The sequence below is a fragment of the Lathamus discolor genome, chromosome 6, assembly GCF_037157495.1.
Source record: "Lathamus discolor isolate bLatDis1 chromosome 6, bLatDis1.hap1, whole genome shotgun sequence".
Lineage (NCBI taxonomy): Eukaryota > Metazoa > Chordata > Aves > Psittaciformes > Psittacidae > Lathamus > Lathamus discolor.
Window position 1 is genome coordinate 69,937,802 of NC_088889.1, and position 20,192 is coordinate 69,957,993.

Consider the following 20,192-nt stretch of genomic DNA (forward strand, 5'->3'; position numbering starts at 1 on the left):
GCATGGGATTTGTATTCAAAGCCTAGTTCTTTCTTTTGTGGGAAAGAAGAGCCTTACTTAAAAACAAATGGTTTATAAAACAATGCAAAGAGAAGGGAAGACCACTTTATTGTGAAAAACTGAAAATTCAAAGAGCACCATGTGAGAACTTATACAACGGTCAGCAATGGGAGCAGCCACAATTTGGAGGATGACCAGTGGGGACTGGGAACTGCTTAAAACAGGTTAAATATCCTGCTCAAGCAGATACAGTGAATGTTGCACTGTGGAAGAATATGAAGCAAATTCAGAGATACACAGCTTCAAACTCTCCAGCCCTTCATCATCATCATCACTGGCCACAGCTGTTAGGAGAAAGACAGCTGAATACCTGGCCTAGGAAGTGAGCCATGCTTTGGAGAGGCTGAAACACTGTGATGCCATGACCAGCCTCAGCTGTGTGGATAGGCAACAGGCCTCCATATTCAGTGGAAATGGCAGGCATGGGGTGTACAGAACAGAGGTTTTTCTTCCCTGAGTTCCATTTGTGATTAGAAGAATGCAAAAAGGATGAGGTAGAAGACCTGGGCACAGGCTGTACCTCCGCTGAGAGTCCTTTCCCACCCTTTCTCCTCAGCCCATTCCAATGCAGGTCTGTGCCTTAGCAGCCACTGGACAATGCTCTCCTCTACTGAGTGCTGCCCTGACACAAACAACTGCCTTCAAGCTTCTAAAGAAAAAAAAAAAAAAAAAAGATGGAAAAATAACTTATCTTACACAAAGCATCTTGAGAAGAAGCTCCAGAGGTTTGTTCCAGCAGAAAAAGGTATGTCTCTTTACTCATGGTGGGAGGGGCAGTGCTGCGGGGACAGGCATCTGTTGTGGGGCACATTCTTAAAGCTTTACTTCTTCTTTCTATTTTTTTCCTGACATTTGCTGTTTTATACTCTGGCAAGCAGCAGAGCTCCACTGATGCTGACTTGCATAGCCCATAGAGATACTAAGGAAATATTTTTCCTAGCAACAAGTGGCACATGAAAACACCAAGAAAGGCTTCCCCTGCTCATATTTCACTTCAGCTTTTTCAGTCATCTGGTGCTGAGATAAGAGCTGTGTGGTGAAGCTTGCTACTAGTGGGTATTTCACGGGGCAGTCTGGAAAAGGGGGACGTGTAAAAACTTTGTGCCTGTTGTTAGCGCAGGGGGTTGAAATCATTGTGGTGTGGTGACCACCGTGCCGCCTGTGTCAGTGCTGCTAGGTTGCTCCCATGCTGAGGTACTCCTAAGCCGTTCCTAGCTCACTGAGGTGAATGGCATTGCCTTAAGATGGCAGCCATGTCCGGGCTCGGAAATGCAGTGGATAAACAAAATAGTGCCATCTGGGGCAGCTGTTCCCACAGACCCCAGCACACGTGAGGCTCTTGGACATTGATCTCATGAAAACACTGCAGTTAATGAGAGCTGAAGGGCTGGGGGCGTATGAGTTGGAGCCCTTGCTGCTGTGAGGTTGGATAGGTGGGAACTCTGCCACTGCCATTCTAAGGTAAATGGAGGAGAAACAGTGGCAGCCTGTGCCCACAGCGCTCCCAAGGAGGCTCCTGCTTGGAGTCAATGGGCAGGCTTCCGCTATGTGCCATGGTCTGAGGAGCCCTGGCTGCAGCAGGTGCCCAGCACACAGGTATGTGCCATGGCCATTTCGTTTCCATTTATGTCTTTGAAACCTGAGGAGGAAAATGGGGATGGTGTTTTGTTCTAATATGGCAGTATTTTCTATTTTCTGCCTGCTAGTGGGGCAAAGCTAAGCTGTTAATGTTATTTTAGCTAAAGTGCAGTTTTCTGGGATTGAATTGTTAGCGACACAGGAGCAATGGCTGGTACTTGTGTCTACTTGTGAGTAACTCCCCTTTCTTTTCTGGCCTTGCTCAGCCATGCTGAAGTAGCGTTCACAGATGGTGAAAGGCTTTGTCAACACCAGCAAATCACTACTTCTGCCTCCGCAAGGTCAGTGTTTGAAGGCAGCGTGTCTGAGAACACAGCTCTGCAACCAATGAGGAACATAAATTGTCAGGAAGTGTTTAGGAGTTGCACAGTATTAGTGGGTAGAGCAAAAGCATTCTCATGGTAGAGCCAACCTCTGAATTTAAGATCAGCCTTGCACCCATAGGGTGAATATTTTGTGAGTAATTTCAGTGGGGTTAGGATGAAGCCCAGGATGTTCCTACTCATCCCTTGATGGGTGACTTACAAGAAGAACATCTGCAAAACATGTTTGTGTGTCATCAGTGTGTTTCCTGAATTTGTCCTTTAGTATCTTAGAAGTATTTATTCTTTGGAAAAAGTCAGTATAACAACCTGAAAAGCTTTTTCTGCAGTGGGACACATACTTCTGTAGTTGCTTAGAAATAGTTCACATACAGATAGAAGCAGATTTGTAAAACTGGTTTGAAAGCTGCATGGTAGGCAATTCAAGGAAGACATACGTGTCCCAAGATAAGAAACCATCCTGCAGGCTTAAACTGGAGGTTAAAATCTTACTTTTTATGTGAATCAGTATCTGTGTTATACTATGATTTATGCAAACTCTGCTTAGCAGTTACATGGTTTCTGTGTGTGGAGCTGGAGCTGTTTTGTTTGGGGTTTGTTGGTTTTTTTCAGTGAAACTGCAAATAGTCCCCAATTACAGTGATTCAGCAAACTTTAGAAGAAAACTGAATTGTGAAGGATATGGTTTTAAAAATAATCTGTTGGGTTTTTTTTTTTAGCTGAACTTGAACTTTTAATGGGTTTCAGATTTCCCAGTCACTCGTTATAATTTATCCGGGAATTGTATTGCAGTGAACATCCTAATATGTAGGGACCAGATAGAAGACCTAAAGACTCTATTGTGTGAGGAAGGCCATGTTTTCTGTTTTATCCTTCACTTTTGAGATGAAAACAATGTGAGGAAATGGTGTGTTGATCAGTGTGTTGTACACATCTTGTTCTATAGAACGAGAGACAGGGCGATTGCCTTCAACCAGCTCACTTATTGTACTATGAGGCTGGGAAGGTCCATACCCTGCTCCATACATTGCTTAATGGCTTTTTATTATTTATTTTCTGAGCTGTTACCGAAAGATTCTAAACATAAGTCAGAGTACATTCAAAAGCATATATTTATTTTGCTACAGAAGTGGAAACATCCCTCTCCTTGCAGCTAATAATAGAATTGACATTGTTAAACAATTAAATTGGAAAATATTAATAATAGGTGCTTCATGCATATTAAACAAAACTTCAATAAGTGCTTTGTTTTATTGTTTAACTGTACGTATGAGTCATAAGGAAAGTGTTAATGTTCAGGATAGGATATGAATCATGTATTTGCGAACAATCTTCCAATGCCAGCACTGGAACCCCAAACACATTTATGCTTTGTAGTTAGTAAACTCTGTGCTTGGAAACTGAAAGTGTAATCAAAGTGAGAGTTTATTTATTAACTAGCAGATACTGTGCATCTTATTTACACAGATTGATAATGGGAGGTGAAAAATACAGAAAGAAGCTGGTAATGCATGGAGCTCTGTGTCCCTGGGGTACAAATCATGAAAGGAACCTGAGCTGCACTAGCACTAGCCATTAAATGCTGCATTCTGTGATTTTAAAAGTCAATCTCATATTCATGAAGGAAATCCATATTATACCTTATTTGTGAGGAGAGGTGCCCAATTCTCTTAAAAGCTGACTTGAAGCATTTGTTGTTTTGACTGCTTTAGTGTTAGGGTGAGAGAATTTACTTCAAGGTAACAAACAAAACAAGTGAAATGCACAGGAGTAACTTGGGTGTTGTTATATGTTGTATTGATTTGCATTACAGATAAATATAATTACTGAATGGCAAGTTGTTTGTGCTGGCTGTATTTGGGCATGCTCAGGAAATCAGGTTCTTTGCAGAAAGTACTCTCACCTAGTAATTATTTGCAGTCATTGGTAATAAGTGTGTTCTTAATTGCCTCCTCTCTGGAAAGGTAGAAGGTGAAAGGAAAGGCTTGAGTTGTCTGTTCTGCAGGAAGGACAGAGGTAGCTCATGCCCAGTATCATTGGCTAAGAAAAGTTTCTGAGTGCTAGCTGTGGTTTAGGGAAGACCTCTGGACATCTAGTTCAGCCTCTCATATTGCCTGACCTTGAAAAAACTGTTTTTATTGTTTGTTTTCCCAACTGTGAAATGGATCCTGAAAAGCATTTGGTCAAGCTGCCTAGAATCCAATGCACAGTCCCGCCTTTACTCAGGTAATTGCTATTGAATTTTAGTTACGCTGGGAGTGTTTATTAAGATTTATAAAACTACTTTGGGATATGATTGTTTATCTAGCTCTGTGTTGGCGTTCTCAGAAATTAAAAGTATACTTCTAGCAGTAACAAAAGTTTTCATGTTTCTATGTATCTGACGCTAATGTAGAGTTACCATTCTCATCTTGCAGGATCATAAAAGTCTGAGTATTAATAATAATATTAAAAAGGCGTGAAAAGTAATTTAAATAATTTGGAAAGGTTTTGACTGACCCACATCTGAAGGGAGAATTCCTGGCCCTATGCTGCTACTACTGAACCTCACAGATAAGAAATTACGTATATTTGCAAAGTGTGTCCATACACAAACTGTTCTTCTTGAGAGCTTGAAGAACTGGTTTTGCCACGCACTGAAATATGACTTGTGCTCTCAGGTGACAGGATGCTTGGTGTCACAGTTGGCACACTCCCGGGCTTGTTTGGAGGCTACTGCAATCACCTCCATGTTGCCCTATGACATGGGATTTGTCTTTGAAATTTTGTGGAGAGAAGTGTGAATTGTTTTAACTTTTGATTTTTAAAGGACATACTGGTTAGTGGGCTAATCAAAGAGAGTTAAATGAAGGAGATTTGGTGGTGGGTGACCAAGCAGAAACACATCTATAGTAGGAATCGGCAGTGATTTTACATGTAAATTTCATCTCCAAGAAATTTCCTAGTCTGTCCAGTTCTTCAGATAGAAAATTTTCTTTCTAATGTGTTAACATTCACACGTTTAAAGCCAGGCAGTTGCACAGGGCTTACAATAACAGAAACAAATATATAAAGAAAAAAGGCGGTTCAGTTTGCTCTTTCAGTCTGTATTAACGTCCTGATTAAACAGCTTTTTTGAGTGGGGCCAGACCTGACCACCACTGCTACTTTCTTCTGTTGCAGAAACATAAATTGAGTTTTGATGAGGAATGCTTCCTCCCTCAGCCTGTGTTGATTTGTTTGTGTTTCTCAGTGGCATACCCCATTCACTTTGTTTAAGCGGAAGGAGGGAACTTCTAGTTTTGAAATAAAAGCAAATAAAACCTTTGCATATTGTGGAGTTTGGCATTTTTAATTTTGTGACGCCCTATAGGTTTCATCTTCCATGTGCAATTTCAGTTAGTGGACATATGTGGCCTTACAAACCAATGGCCTGGTGTTGCTTTGTAGGAAAGTACTTTCTGGAGGCTGAAATAAAAATTGTACATCAGCATGTAATAGAATTTAAACATCCTATCGCAGATGCTTGGGTCAGTCTGTGCTGCTGTTCTGGTGACATTTATTGCTTGGTACCAAATGGTGTCACTGAATGACAGTATCTGTGGATGTATCTATAGTTAGGTATCCAACTAAAACCTTGCAGAAGTCAGGAAGGTGTGTTTGAAGAGTACTTATATTGTAGCCTAGTGTGAGCTCAGACAACTCTTTCTTGCTTTTATATCTAGTGTGAGAAATACCCCAAATAAAAGAGACATCCCTGCAGTGCGGGGCTGTTTGAGCTCCTCTTAACGCCTCTCCTTGTTACTGATGGTGAAGCATGCCTAGAAATACAGATGGAGCTGATGCACTATTGCTCTGTTGGTGTTGTAGTTTAACTCTGTTAGCCTGGAGGAGTTTAAAGGTATCTTACAACCTTTCTTATCTCTTCTGTGTAGTGCTCTGCAGTGCACATCCATAAATTAAGATGAGGTCAAGTAGTTTTCCTTATTTGTGGCTTTAGCAGTGACTTACTTCACTGACTTTTTTTTCTCATTAGAAGATGAAGTTTGTCTTCCATCTCTTGTCTTTCTGACTCTTGCCTGCCTTCAGCAGGGTCAGCTTGCTGCTTTCTCAAGGTTGAGAACTTAAACTTTGCTGCCATACCTTGTCTGCGGGTTAAATAATGACTGTGCTGAGCCGATTAACGGAGACCATTCAGTTTCCTTATTGCTGATGAAAGGGATGGAACACATATCCAAATCCCATTAGAGGAAATCTAGTCCCTGGTGAGCTATGCAAGATTTTCAGAACTCGTGTGATAAAAATGTGCAAATATGAGGTATGAAAGAGGAAAAAAGAACTGATTTTGTGAGCTCTTTCTGCACTATTGCAGTGTATTTAAAAAATAAATAAATGAAGTGCTTACTCTTTTGTCAGTACATGGTCAATAATTGTTACTTAATGTTTTGTAGTTTGAAGGCACATGGAGTATCTATATAACATCAGAGTTACATACCTTACCCTAACAGTCTACAGACTCTTACAACCAACATACTTGCAAACCACCACAACAGCCTCCAGCCTCTTGGTGATGGGACTGTGAATGGAGGCAAACTAAAAATGGTCCCCTCAGAGTTGTGCTTTTTGGATACTTGTGCTGGTACCCAGCTGCATACAGGAGTTGTTGAGTGCCTGACTTTTATCAGACGCTGTGCTGTTCAGAGAACAAGAAAGAGCTGCTCTTTTTTTGTCCTGTACCTATTGAAAGATCCCATGTGAATAATTCATTCAGTCCCAAAGGAGGGCTGAACTCTTGTGTTTCACAGTGGTTATCTAGGGGGAGGAGGAAGGATTATCCTGTTTTTACAAGGGCGTGTAATGACAAGACAAGTAGGAATGGCTTTAAACTGAAAGAAGAGAGATACAGATTGTATATTAGGAAGAAGCTCTTCCCTGTGAGGGTGGTGAGAAGCTGTGGCTGCCCCATCCCTGGCAGTGTTCAAGGCCAGGTTGGACAGGGCTTGGAGCAACCTGGTCTAGTGGAAGGTGTTCCTGCCTGTGGCAGGATGAGCTTTAAAGTTCCTTCCAACCCAAACCAGTCTGGGATTCTTAAGGCTGCCACGGCCAATTTATACCAACTTTGTTGCTGTATGAAGACCTCAGGTCTGGGGCCTTACTTTAGAGATATATGCATTATTTCCTCCTGAAATGCAAACATCACTGTTAAATTCAATTATTGGGGTATATTTAATATTCAGGTTCAAAGCTGAATTTCCTTAGTCTGAGAAAAAGGCCAGAATTAAGTAGAAATTAGCAGCAATGGAGAAGATATTTGCTTGAGTTTAAGCTTTTATATGCTGTTCTTAGAATACAGTAAGGAAAAAATTCTCATCAGAGGCATTTATACTTTAGCCAAGTTGAAAGCTGTCCACAACGTGTAGATTACAAAGTCCACTTTACTGAGCAAGTATTGACAATGGCTTGGTATATTAATAACTCCATATTCTACTTTTTCACAGGAACTTTGTTCTGATGATAACCTTTTATGGGTCACATTAATCTGCTAAATAAATTTCTTCCTAGAAATAAGAGTAACTTTAGAGTTATATGACTTAATTGTGCATGTGTCCTAGTATGACAGCTTTGATTTGTGTATTATAGACTGTCTCTTTCAGAGAGCATTTTACTCTGCAGGAAGAGATGTACAATAGGGGAAGATGATGCATCCACCAAAAGCTGCGGTGCTACCTATCAAATTGGGAGTCTGGGGCTAAAGACAGACCAGGATGGAGACTTTTGTACAGCGCCTTTGCTCCATGAGGAGTCTTCCTCAACAGTGGGAGTTTTTCAGTTAGCCTCTAGACAGTGACAACATTAAGAAATATGATTAGGATGAAAGATGGTTGTATTTTTTTATTTCCTTCACCTCTCCAATGCCCATTTTGCTAGCCGCAACAGAAAAACCTAACTGGAATTCAGCCCAAGTATTTTAAATACTGGAATTAGCACAATGGGTTCACATTCCCATAGTTCCCTGCAGTTGATACCTTTCACTGGGCTATTGATAATCACTGGGTTTTGTTTGCTTCTTCCACTTCAGCAGCTTTGTGGTTTAGTGGCTGTTTGTATGGTATTATTAACACATATACCACTAGCCTGTCATTGCGGACAATTATTTCATATTCCTGTATGTTTATTACCACTCCTTTACAGCCTGCTTGTCAATTTTTATGTGGGTGAATGTACTGTGCTGAACTGCAGAGAATAGTATTGGTACTAGGAGATGGCTCATGGAAACTTAAAGGCTTAGAATAGTTTATAGAGGCAGGTGTAAGAGATAAGTGTCGTATTTACTGGTATATGAGGTTCTAGTGAGCGCCATAAAATCAGACCTAGGACATCAGAACAGAAAGTGAGTTATTTTATGTTTATTTTATTTAAGCTTCTTGCACCTAGCACTGTAATATTTTGAAGTGTGCTGCCTGCCTTCTGCTTTTATTGTCTTCAGACTTGCCCAGTCATAACGTTCTTTCAATTAAAACTAGAAGCACAAAATGCTGATTACTTGAAGTAGGCATTAGGAAAAAAAATTATGAGTGTTTTGAGAACCGTTTAAAATACATTTGGATATAACCAGCACTGAAACACCTCTGGGTAAGGTTTATGATAAATTAAGAGATTCAAAACCTTTCCAGGTTAGGGGGTTGAGTTCCAAACTGGAGAACTACAAATGTCTGACAGTTGTTCTTGTTAGAGCTGGGGAATCTGATATGCTCACAAAAACCTCAGGTAGTCAAATTCAGGACAACTGTATTGCTTTTGACTAAAATTAGGGCCTTCATTAGGGCCTTTTAATGGTAAATCCAGTTTCTGAATGGAAATTCCATTTGTGTGCTCCCAGAATTGAAAGGGATTTTTAACAAATACTCTGGTTTTGGCTCATTTCTGTTAGAAAGCACCCCTTACAAGATCTGTTGTCTTTAGGTCCTCTCTGGATGTGCTGGTAAATGTTCACAGACCATGCTTCTTGATACTGGTACTTGCAAATGCAACGGCAGGAGTTTTACTTTGCAAATACTGTGTCTAGTCCCTCCTTCTGCAGGCTAGGTGGATGTCATTTGTCGTGATTCTTCAGAAATTCTTGGCACCTGTACATTTGAAAGGAGCAGAGCAGCTGCCTCTACCTTTGTGGCTGTTCCATTCAGGTTATTTCCTCATTACACCAAGTGCTGGCTCAAACCTCCTATTGTGCTAAACAGAATATGTAATAATCCATTTAAAATATAACACATTTATCACTTGGCCCAGATCAAAGGTGCACAGCTTCAAAGGCTCCAATTAAATTGTGATGATGTAGAACACTGGCTTTATCTGCATGGGTTACAGACTCATGGTTGGGTGGTTTGGTTTGGTGTTTTTTTTTTTTTAACTTATTGAGTTAAATATTGCAAAACTCTTGCAAGATGTTTCCCATTGTTGCTGTTGATCAGTGTTAAAATAAGTCCAGATTTTCCTATTAGATTCTTTCCTTTTTTTTTTTCTAGCTAGAACACATTGTATATAAATTATGTTTAGCTATGTCATGGTATTACTCTTTCCTTGGTGTCTCAGTCTTCCATCTCCCTTGTTTGCTGTTCAAGTTCTCATAGCTTCCTTTCTCTGGCTTTACTAGTGCTGCTGTTTGTAAACCTTTTAGGAAGGTGTCACAGATGAAAAATATGTTTATTTCTAGGTCAATTTTGGATGTAGAATTCAGCCACACTTAAAAGTGTATAAGCAATTTGGGTAACTGGGTATCTGGATAATTGGATGGGATGACTGGAGCATTACTTTGAACTATGGCTTTCTCAATGATTTGGGCTGAAATTAAATCTACTTTAATGGTTTGCAAAGCTTCAGTCAGTGATTTTTAGAGGTGGTTAGGAATAGTGTGAGCTGGACCAACATCCCATAACACTTAAAGAGCAACAAAACTCTGAATAGAACCTCGTTTTCATGATTTATGATTATATGATTTTTATGTAGCTCTTTAAATGCAACTAAAACCACTTTGTTCAGGAAAGCAGATATAATTATAATGTATCATAATACATCTTTATAAATTGTCTATGAACTATATTTAGAGAGATTAATGGTAAGGTAATTTAACTTGGGAAAAGGTAGATTGGCAGATAGCATTGAAATGCTGGATAAAAGTAAGACAAAATAAGTGTAAGGTGTGAAAAAATCTTGGGCTGCAGTTAAAACAAGTTGAATGCTAAACCATAAAGTAAAAATGTAAGTAAGAAAAGTTAGGGTTGTGAAGTAAACAGTGTAAGGCTGTGTGTAGCCAAACTTGGCCACAGTGTAGCTTCTCTGAAGCCCGCGGAGTGCCCCCAAGTAAGGCAGGTGTAGCTTTTATTTCATAACAGAAATGTTAGAAAAGCAGACGAATTGGTTGCAGTGAGATCCAGGGCAAACTCCTTTGCTATAAATGACCCTACTTTATTGAAAAGAAAATGCTGAAGAATGAAGTCATTTGTGGCATTTTGAGTCAGGCAAGCATGTGTGGCCACAGAGAATGGTTCTGGGACAAGCTGGAGATGTTTCTAGAAAGTAAGGTTCCCATGACTTCACCTCTATAGTCTGATAAAAATTGATGATTTTTTTTTTTATGGTTTTTGTGGTCTGCAGTATAGAAATAGAGGGGAGGATAAAGTGAGGATGGAAATACACATTTCTGCAAATAAAATGACATTTTTCTACTTGATTGCATATTTTGTTTTTCTTCATGCCAGTGAAACTCTCATGAATATAAAGGGACAAGCACTCTTTCTTTTAACCTTCTTTCCTTATTAGTAGCCAGAACCATATGTTCTATTTGTCTATGATCAATAAACTACCGTTTGATTCAGATTCCTTGTAAAGTGACATATTCATTTCGGTCTTGTGCATAAAAACTTAGAAGTCCAGTAGAGCAAGCTGGCATGAGCAGCCAGTCAAGTGAACAGTGATGCTTAATTCGGTGGAAATGCTTACATGCATTTTTTTTTTTTTTGTCTTGTCAGATCAGACACATGAGATGATAAACTGTGTTTTATTGCAGTACGCCCTATGCTTTGGCCAAAAGTGATGTGGTATTCAGAAATCTGGAAAGCAGATACTGCGTAAGTAATTCACTATTTTAGTATAAAAGGGCGAAGCAAATTTATTATTGTTTTCCTTACAACACATTTAAATTTGATAGGAGTGTCTTAAAAAGTGCGAAAATGAGAGCCAACTACCTACAGAGAACTTTTTTCTTTTCCCCTCGATCTTTTCATTCAGTGCAGCCGAGTCATCTCTTCTAGTAAACTACTGAGTCAACACATTTAAAACCACAACAACTGTTTCTTATTTCTATACTGTCAACTGATTAGGACCTGTTTAAGGGTTACACCCTTCCGTATTTACACCGTTAAGGAAAACATGGTTATAGGTACAATTACATTTAAAATTCACTGTGTATTATATGGTATCACAGTATTCTATTGGCACATTTAATTTGTGTGTGTATGCAAATGTAGTGCTGGAAGCTGGAGAGTTGCATTCACGGTGATGGATATAGCATGCTGCTGCCAAGCAGCTTCCTTGCAGCACCTTCTTTCAGCCTTTCAGCTGACCTAATCCTTGATGCTCCTAGAAAGAGACAAGTCCTTCAGTCCCCTTTACTATTTCAAATTCTGGCAGCAGCAACAAGTTGCTGTTTATTGAAATTAAGAGAGAAATCATACCAGAAGTGGCACCCTGAGCCATAGGAAATAATTTCTTTTCCCCCTTTATGTAATAGTGGCCCCTTTATCTCTCTGTGGGAGTTTAGATGATTCTTGGATGGCTGTAGAGGAACAGTGAGGGTTCCAGGTAGAGTGTGAAAGTTCCAGATAGAGCTGAAAGTTCCAGGTAGAGTGTGAGCTCTGTGCAGTCATGGGGGAGTTCTGCTGAAGTAGCAAGCGGGAGCATCTGTAAAGTTTATGAAAATTACTCTCTGTAAGTGTACACGATAGAATGAAAATGGTGTTTCTTCATTCTTCAGAGTTCAGTAGGTTTTTAGGTAGAACCATCAGCACAAGTACATTTGGGGTAAGGTGATTTTTCTTAGATCAAAACTATAAACCATAATTCATTGACATATAAGGTCTTTGAAAGCTCTACTTTGGATTCCTAAAATTTCCATGTCAAAGATGAAATATAGTTAGAAACGATATGTAACTATGGAACTATAGTTAGAAATGTTTTGGGTTTTTTTCCAATGGATAAAAGACAGCAGGAGACCAGAATTCCAGTTTTCTATCTTCTCATTTTTTTACCATCAAGATAAATTAGACTAGAAATTAGGAAGTTCTTCCCTGTGAGGGTGCTGAGGCACTGGCACCGGTTGCCCAGAGAAGCTGTGGCTGCCCCATCCGTGGCAGTGTTCAAGGCCAGGTTGGACGGGGCTTGGAGCAACCTGGTCTAGTGGAAGGTGTCCTTGCCCATGGTAGGAGGTTGGAACTGGGTGAGCTTTAAGGTCACTTCCAACCCAAACCAGTCTGGGATTCTATAAAATATTGCAGCAAATAAACTCATTTATAAAATATATCCAGGTCATTGGTTCTGCAGTTTTTCTTCCTCTGGTTTTAAAACTAAATGCTAAGCAGTGCAAGTGGATTTTATGAGACATGATCTTGCAGTGTGCCTTAAGAACAATCTGAAGAAACCTATAAAATGGAAGCTTCTCAATCCAGATGTGCAAAATCCCACATAATGTCTAGATTCAGGCTAGGCTTGCTATGACGCATGGGCTGGATTCAGTCCTGTCATGACTGACGTCTTTGGGTGCTGGTGCCAAACATGATTTTGGATGATAGCATGTGTCGTATTCAAAGCTGAAGTGTGAGGGACATTCAGGTACTAGCAGTAAGGTGACAGCTGAGGTAAAGGTTTCCAAGATTCCCAGTCTGCTGTCATAAATTTGCTCAAAGTCTGCTTGCAGTATGTGCCTCTTTCTGTGCATGACTACTTTCTACTGGATTTCATGGGGAGCTGGTTACTCTGATACCCTCTATGCCTTCGAAAATCTCCCCCAACAACATTTACCTGATGTATGATCCATTCCAAGAGCATTATGTTCCAAGAGCATAACTTGACTGTCTTCAGGATTTTGAAAATCTTGGATTCTAGAAAAGCTAGTAATTATCATTTATTTTATTGTTAGGTCATTTGCTAGGGCAAAGAGCAGTATGTCGTCTACCTGGACTGATGTAAAGCATTTGACACTGTCCCACACGACATCCTTCTCTCTAAATTGGAGAGATATCAATTTGATGGATGGACCACTCGGTGGATAAAGAACTGGCTGGATGGCTGCACACAAAGAGTTGTGGTCAATAGCTCGATGTCCGGCTGGAGACCGGTAACGAGTGGTGTCCCTCAGGGATCGGTGTTGGGACTGGTCTTGTTTAACATCTTTGTCGCTGACATGGACAGTGGGATTGAGTGCGCCCTCAGCAAGTTTGCCGATGACACCAAGCTGTGTGGTCCGGTTGATATGCTGGAGGGAAGGGATGCCATCCAGAGGGACCTTGACACGCTTGTGAGGTGGGCTGATGCCAACATTATGAAGTTCAACCACGACAAGTGCAAGGTCCTACATCTGGGTCGGAGCAATCCCAGGCACAGCTACAGACTGGGCAGAGAAGAGATTCAGAGCAGCCCTGCAGAGAAGGACTTGGGGGTGCTGGTCGATGAGAAAATGAACGTGAGCCGGCAGTGTGCGCTCGCAGCCCAGAAAGCCAACCGTATCCTGGGCTGCATCAAAAGCAGCGTGACCAGCAGGTCGAAGGAGGTGATCCTGCCCCTCTACTCTGCTCTTGTGAGACCTCACTTGGAGTATTGTGTGCAGTCCTGGTGTCCTCAACATAAAAAGGACATGGAACTGCTGGAACAAGTCCAGAGGAGGGCCACGAGGATGGTCAGGGGACTGGAGCACCTCCTGTATGAAGACAGGCTGAGGAAGTTGGAGCTGTTCAGCCTGGAGAAGAGAAGTCTGCGTGGGGACCTAATAGCAGCCTTCCAGTATCTGAAGGGGGCCTATAGGGATGCTGGGGAGGGACTCTTTGTCAGGGACTGTAGTGACAGGACAAGGGGTAATGGGTTAAAACTTAAACAGGGGAAGTTTAAATTGGATATAAGGAGGAAATTCTTTCCTGTGAGGGTGGTGAGGCACTGGAATGGGTTGCCCAGGGAGGCTGTGAGTGCTCCATCCCTGGCAGTGTTCAAGGCCAGGTTGGATGAAGCCTTGTGTGGGATAGTTTAGTGTGAGGTGTTCCTGCCCATGGCAGGGGGGCTGGAACTAGATGATCTTGAGGTCCTTTCCAACCCTAACTATTCTATGATTCTATGATTCTGTTTTTGTGTTGCCTGTGGTTTCTGTTTGGAATAGTAACCTTAGGCTGATTTTTCGTATGTCTCTGTAAAAATTCAGATGTTTCATAGAATGAGAATTAAATTACATTTGGTTACCCATGTGAAAAATACTCTGATCTTCATCTTTTGGTTTGTTAAGTTTGTGAATGTTTGAAGCTTGGATTGAATTTAGTACCTAAAATTTGGTAACATTGTGGACTTCTTATGAAGGATTTTTTTAATTATCTTTCCCCCCTGTCATTCCTACAAATGGAACATGTTATTAAGTCTTGGCCAAAAAAAAAAAATGTAGTTATACTTTGGTTGTGGTTATTAGAGATTTGTGATACTGCCATTAGTTCATTCCTTGAAGTGCAAAGTACTTGAACTCAAGTCCAGAGCTGAATGGGATCTTCCTCGATGTAATTGCAGTCCTGGATTGCTGTGTTCCATGAAAAATACGGCCCAGTGTCCAGGGAGGTTTTCTTTTCTTTTCTTTGTTCTTAGAGTTGTTCCTGCACAATATAAAGGAACAAACTGACTAGACTACAAATGGGACATAAAGACTGGGAATACAAGTCCAAACTAGAATCTGAATGCTAGTTTAATGATTTGGAGTTGCAACTAAGAGAAACGAGTAATGTTTAGTGGCAGTGTGGTGAAGGCTAAAACAATTTTGGCAAGAACAACACTATGAGAAACCAATGAGATAGATGATAAGAAAGGTCTGGGGAAGGATTTGGGCTTGAAAGAGTGGGAGGACTGCAATAAGGAGCCTGGTATCTGGGAACACTTGGATACGAAGGTGAAAGAGGAGCTAAAAAATGGCATAAGAGGAAACAACAAAGGGTATTTTGACTGCAAAAAGAATTGGAATTTTACCAGGGTGAGGCTTGTGTGTTCCTAACCAAAAAGAATGGGACATGGGTACAGAAGAGAGGCAGAATGGGTACAATGCCATTAGATGTGCTGATAATTTTTGCATTGAGCAATGCTCAGCAGTTATTCATTTGATCAAGGAGCATCAAGGTTTTGTTTTCATGTCCTCAGTTAATACTGGGTGCAGTTCTGCAGCAGGATCAAACCCAGCTTCCCACAAGCAGAAGCAGCAGAAGATTGAGGCAGGGACAGCCCTATTGCTACCGGAACTGTGCTTATCTTTTTGTAACCAGAAGCCTCCCATTCAGCTGCAAATTGCATCTCTTCAGAAACGTGCTTTGGCAAGAGAAGGTGACGATTTGTGTAAATGCTTGAGCTTGAGATGGGTGAAGGGGGATCTTTCCATTTGGTTAACAATTGCAGGGGATACTCCCACCATCTCTGACTGCTGCTTACAAATGCAGAATGAAGTTCCAGTGAGCCTGATTGTTTGTGTGCCACTTTTGAGCTGAATCATCAGCATTAAAAACCACATTGAGTGCTCTACTCACTGCTCCCGTGGTATTTCTATAAGGGAAGTTACAGTCACACTGGGTGGAGGAACCTCCCTGTCTAGCTATGGGGATAGTGAATACAAGGAAATGCTTGCAGTTCTGGTTATGATGGCATCTTTTGGCATTTCTCTGCTATTTTTTGCACTGGTGCATTTCATTTGGCAGTTGAGAAGTTCATAGCAAACACTTGGTAAGATGCAAACACTGTTCCAATGTTTTATGTTTTGGAACATTAATGGATTTTTTTATTTTTTTTCTCCTTCTGTGCTGTGTTTCTTTTTCTTGTGAAGGTAAATCTGTATGTGAATTGCATACTGAGGGGGGCTGCTGACCAGCTGAGGCAGGCACACAGATGCTTTTCTTATCCCTGAGCATCATGAGTGAGCTTTCGGAGCTGCTTACAACCTCTCCTGTACAAGACTGGATCTTGTGCTTTCCTTTTCCCTTTCTGTCAATGTTGTGTAACATGCATGTGATCCCCAAAGTGTTTCCTAAGATTCAGATGAGGAAAACCATTATTTATTCTGGTCAGCAGCCACATAGCACTGGAGAATGGACAGTGCTCTGCTTTACATTCTGCTACAATTGCCATCTCCTTTTTTCCCCATCCCAGCAGTTTCAGCCAATAGTGGGAAATACTTGATGCCCGCAGCCTCTGTTCATGCTCTCTCTTTGATGAGACTTCTGGGATCTGTGAGGAATATTTTGTGGGACACGGTAAGTGTTCCCATTTATTGTGATGAGAAGTGCATTATTACTCAAATTTTTGTGGGCTTCGTTGTATTGGCCTAAACTTTGACCGTGTACCACTGTGACCTAGCTTCCTGGCAGCTTCTGAATCAAGGCCCTTTCATCCCAGTTGTGTGATAGATCCTAAGCAGGAGCAAGGAGTAAATGTGGTTTCTTATTCATGAATTAAGCCTTAAATGAATTGAGCAACACTGGTATGTTGTAAAAGGCAAGGAAAGATTGAAAAGGTCTTTTTAGAGGACCAGTGCTAAAGGTGTTTGGGTTTAGACAGGATAACTTGGAGGAGTTATAGCTGGGCAGATCAGTTTATTTTTTCTTCAGACTTTTAAGGCCTCCTTTCACTTATTAATAAATCCTGGTTCGCTATCTTTACCTATCTAATTTTGAAGAAAAATAAAAATGATCCATGGCATAATTCTCCTTTCTTTAGTCTTTGTTGATGAAAGGAGTGCTTACATGCAACTTAAATAATGAAGGCTTCCAAAGCACACTTTTAATATTCCTTCTTGTCTATACTTATTCTTTCAGGAAAATGAATCTTGACTGAATATACTTTTCATTTCCTCTTCAATATTTCGTTAATGCACAACCACAGTTCACTGAATTTTGCACAGAACAAAATGCAGCTCTATAATGCAATTAGTCTCTTTTGAATGGGGAATATTAAGATATAATTCCTCTTGCTTTGTCTCACAGACTCTGAGAACAGACAGTAAATTTGAATTTTAAAATATTTCTGTGAAGCTTGAGAAGTCCTTAATTTCTCTTTCAGAAACAGTGGACATCCTCCATTGTTCTGCTCACTTCAGCTGGAGTTTTGGACCATCTGTTGCTTAGAAAAACCTGGTTTCTTTCAGAAGAAAGACATTTATCTAAGATAGAGTGATATTCTGTAGTCCATGCATAAGCTGGAGAAAGCTTTGATAGTTGAGAGACCAGTGGAAGCAGATGAGCAAAGGAACATTCCTAGTCATTCATGTGCCTGTTGCTGGAACACCTTCAAACAGGGCTTCATTTCCAGCATTTTTTGTCGCTGTCCGCAGCTTGTAGGTATTGTTTGTGTGGTTGTGGTCCTATATGCATGGGTCTGTGGTGCTTCGGTGGGGAAGGTGAATGAAGCAGACATCAGGGGTAAGGTTAGATGATCTCAACAGGGTCCCTTCCAGCTGAAATGATTGTGGGGTCTGGTGACAGCAGGAGTTGCTGAAGTATATGCACAGCGCTACTGGGGCACAAGCTGTTTCTGAAGTGGTACAGGGAGCTCTCCCTCTTGCCTTTTTCCAAGCTAAGATGGAGAACAACAGTTTGGAGAGCAAATGGCATCCCAACAACTAACCACTACCTCCTGTGCATTGCCCACAGAGAGCTTGCAGCTGCCATGGCTGTGTCTGGATAGGGGTGGCAGGGTTGAGGATCTGCCCCACATCTGGGGGCCCTGAAGGTCTAGAAGGGCTGGCTGCTGTGCTGGTGGGACAGGGCAGTTGTTTTTCTCTGACAGGTGTGCTGCCCCTCTGCCTCCACTGCTCCACCTGACTTCTCTCCTCTCTGCATGCATTGGCACCTACACACTAAATTGTGAGGTCAGTGGGCTTTTGGATTTAGAGATTAAGTGCTGATGAGCTTTGATCAAAATGTTTTCTCGCCTGTCAACTATTTGCTGTTTTGTAACAAATAGTTAAATAATGTGAGAATTCCTCATAGTTCAGTGTCTCAGCTGAGTTACTGATGTAATACCCTGGGGAGCCCCGGGTTTAAAATACAGTGTTGCTGACATTAGAGCCTTATATTCTCTGTACTTTCATGCTGTTCTCAATCCGTGCCTTTTCTTCCAGCTCTTAATGCCACACAAAGATTTCCCTTGAGAAAGTGACCGGAAGTAGCCTGTAACTGACATGAGGACCTCTGGGAAGAAAAATGGAAACTACTGCCCAGCCTTAATAACTTCTTGATGAAATAGATATCTTGTGGAAAGTGGATTTTTATTTTTTTCCCAAACAAACTTCCCCTGCTGTTGGTGCTGCTGTCGCAAATCTATTTGCTAGTAGTAGAAAGACGAAAATTCGGTTTGATTCATGCAGCCCTGACTCTCACAGCTTCACAGGCCTTATTGTAGCTTTTGGTTTTGCCATGTAAAGACACAAACATATTAAGGTTTGACTCTGTGAAAACATATGATGGTAACGAACCTGTCAAATTCCTTATATTGACAGCAATAACTCTTCTAAGACTTTGACGGGACTATTATTCTACCAGGAATTAATGCCACCCCCACCACCTTTACTTTCATTAAGCAATGTATCTTTGCCTGCATGTGCACTGCTCACTTGGTGGTAATCATACACACATACAGGGCAGAAATGTTTCCTGTGCAGTTTATTTCAATAAACTATTGTGTATCAGAATAGATGCCTGCATTCCATTGCATAATTTAGTTTTCAGCAGTTTGTCCTAAGAAAAATAGAAGATGAAATAGCGGAAATATCTAACTTCTGTGTCAGGAAATAATATGTAAAAGTGTTGTTATTGCTGGTTTTACCCCAATCTGCTGTTAGCCCTGAATCCTTGTTAGTGACCTGATGAGTCCGGATTTCATCCCGTCTACCTGCTGGGTGGAAATGCATGTCACAGCAGCAAAAGCATCTGCTTCCTCTAGTTCAAAGCTTTGGCAGTGGTGTGTTTGATTCTTAAATTGGTCTTAGAAGTTGTTTGGCAAGTGTGTGCTTAGTCATCTGTATTTTTATTTTTGGTTCATGTCAGCAGCTGCTGTTGGTTGCATTTTGCTGTTAAAAATGCACAGGTTTGTGTTCTGTTATAGTTTTGAATGTCTCTGAGTTTGAATACTTACCACCCTGAACATCTGGGTGTCAATAAGAAGTGAAGAAGCTTTTAAGTCATGAAGCTGGAATGATTGATGTATGCATCAGTAACTCCCCTGCCTTCTCAAAGAAAAGAAAGTTTATGAATGGGTGAGTCAATGGTGCAGATGGTGATATGAAAAATAATACCAATTGAGAACAAATATTTGAAGTTACTTTCTCCTGTGTACAAATATACCAGGTGCGTTTCAGCAAACCTGAAACCTGCTTGTGGCAGCCAGAAAGATGTGCAACCTGCAGGTTATTTGTTGAGTGATATCTGGTGCATAAAGTGCTGTCTCAGTCTCAAAGTTTGAGCAGTGTGTAAGCAAAATATCTCATTATCCTTCTGCTCATGTTGATGATATAGTCTCTGCTTTAATATCTTTATGTCTTTAATATTTAGGCTCTACATTCTAGCTAATAAATAAGCCTCCCTCTAGTAGTGTGTCTGACTAGAAGCAGCTGTTTCCATTACATCTATTTAAATTAGACTCTCTTGCATACAAATCTTGCAAGAATGTTATGGTAAAAGGCAAAGTTTTTCTACACTGCAAGAGAATGTGATAAGGTTTTGAACCAGCACAGATGAGCCAAGAAATATTTTCTTACTCGGGAAAGAAGAATGAATGCCACTGAGGTTTTACCTGAACTTAAAACATTTTATATGAACTTGACTTCAGCCAAAATTTAGTAGGGAAAGAAGGATGCTCGTTGCTTTGCCCAGCCAAAATGTACCAGTCCTTTCACAGAGCTTCAGAGTGGGGATTTGA

The 20,192-nt window shown here is 40.8% G+C and overlaps 1 long non-coding RNA gene across 2 annotated transcripts; it reads left to right on the top strand.

Annotated features, from left to right (window-relative positions):
• Positions 1-448: 448 nt before the first annotated feature.
• On the top strand, positions 449-19,653 carry LOC136017644 (uncharacterized). Of its 2 annotated transcripts, XR_010614026.1 has the most exons (4): positions 449-805; positions 11,065-11,125; positions 18,063-18,144; positions 18,397-19,653. It is a non-coding gene; the product is annotated as an uncharacterized LOC136017644 (long non-coding RNA). The 2 variants fall into 2 exon arrangements; XR_010614025.1 differs by lacking the exon at positions 18,063-18,144.
• Positions 19,654-20,192: the final 539 nt, after the last annotated feature.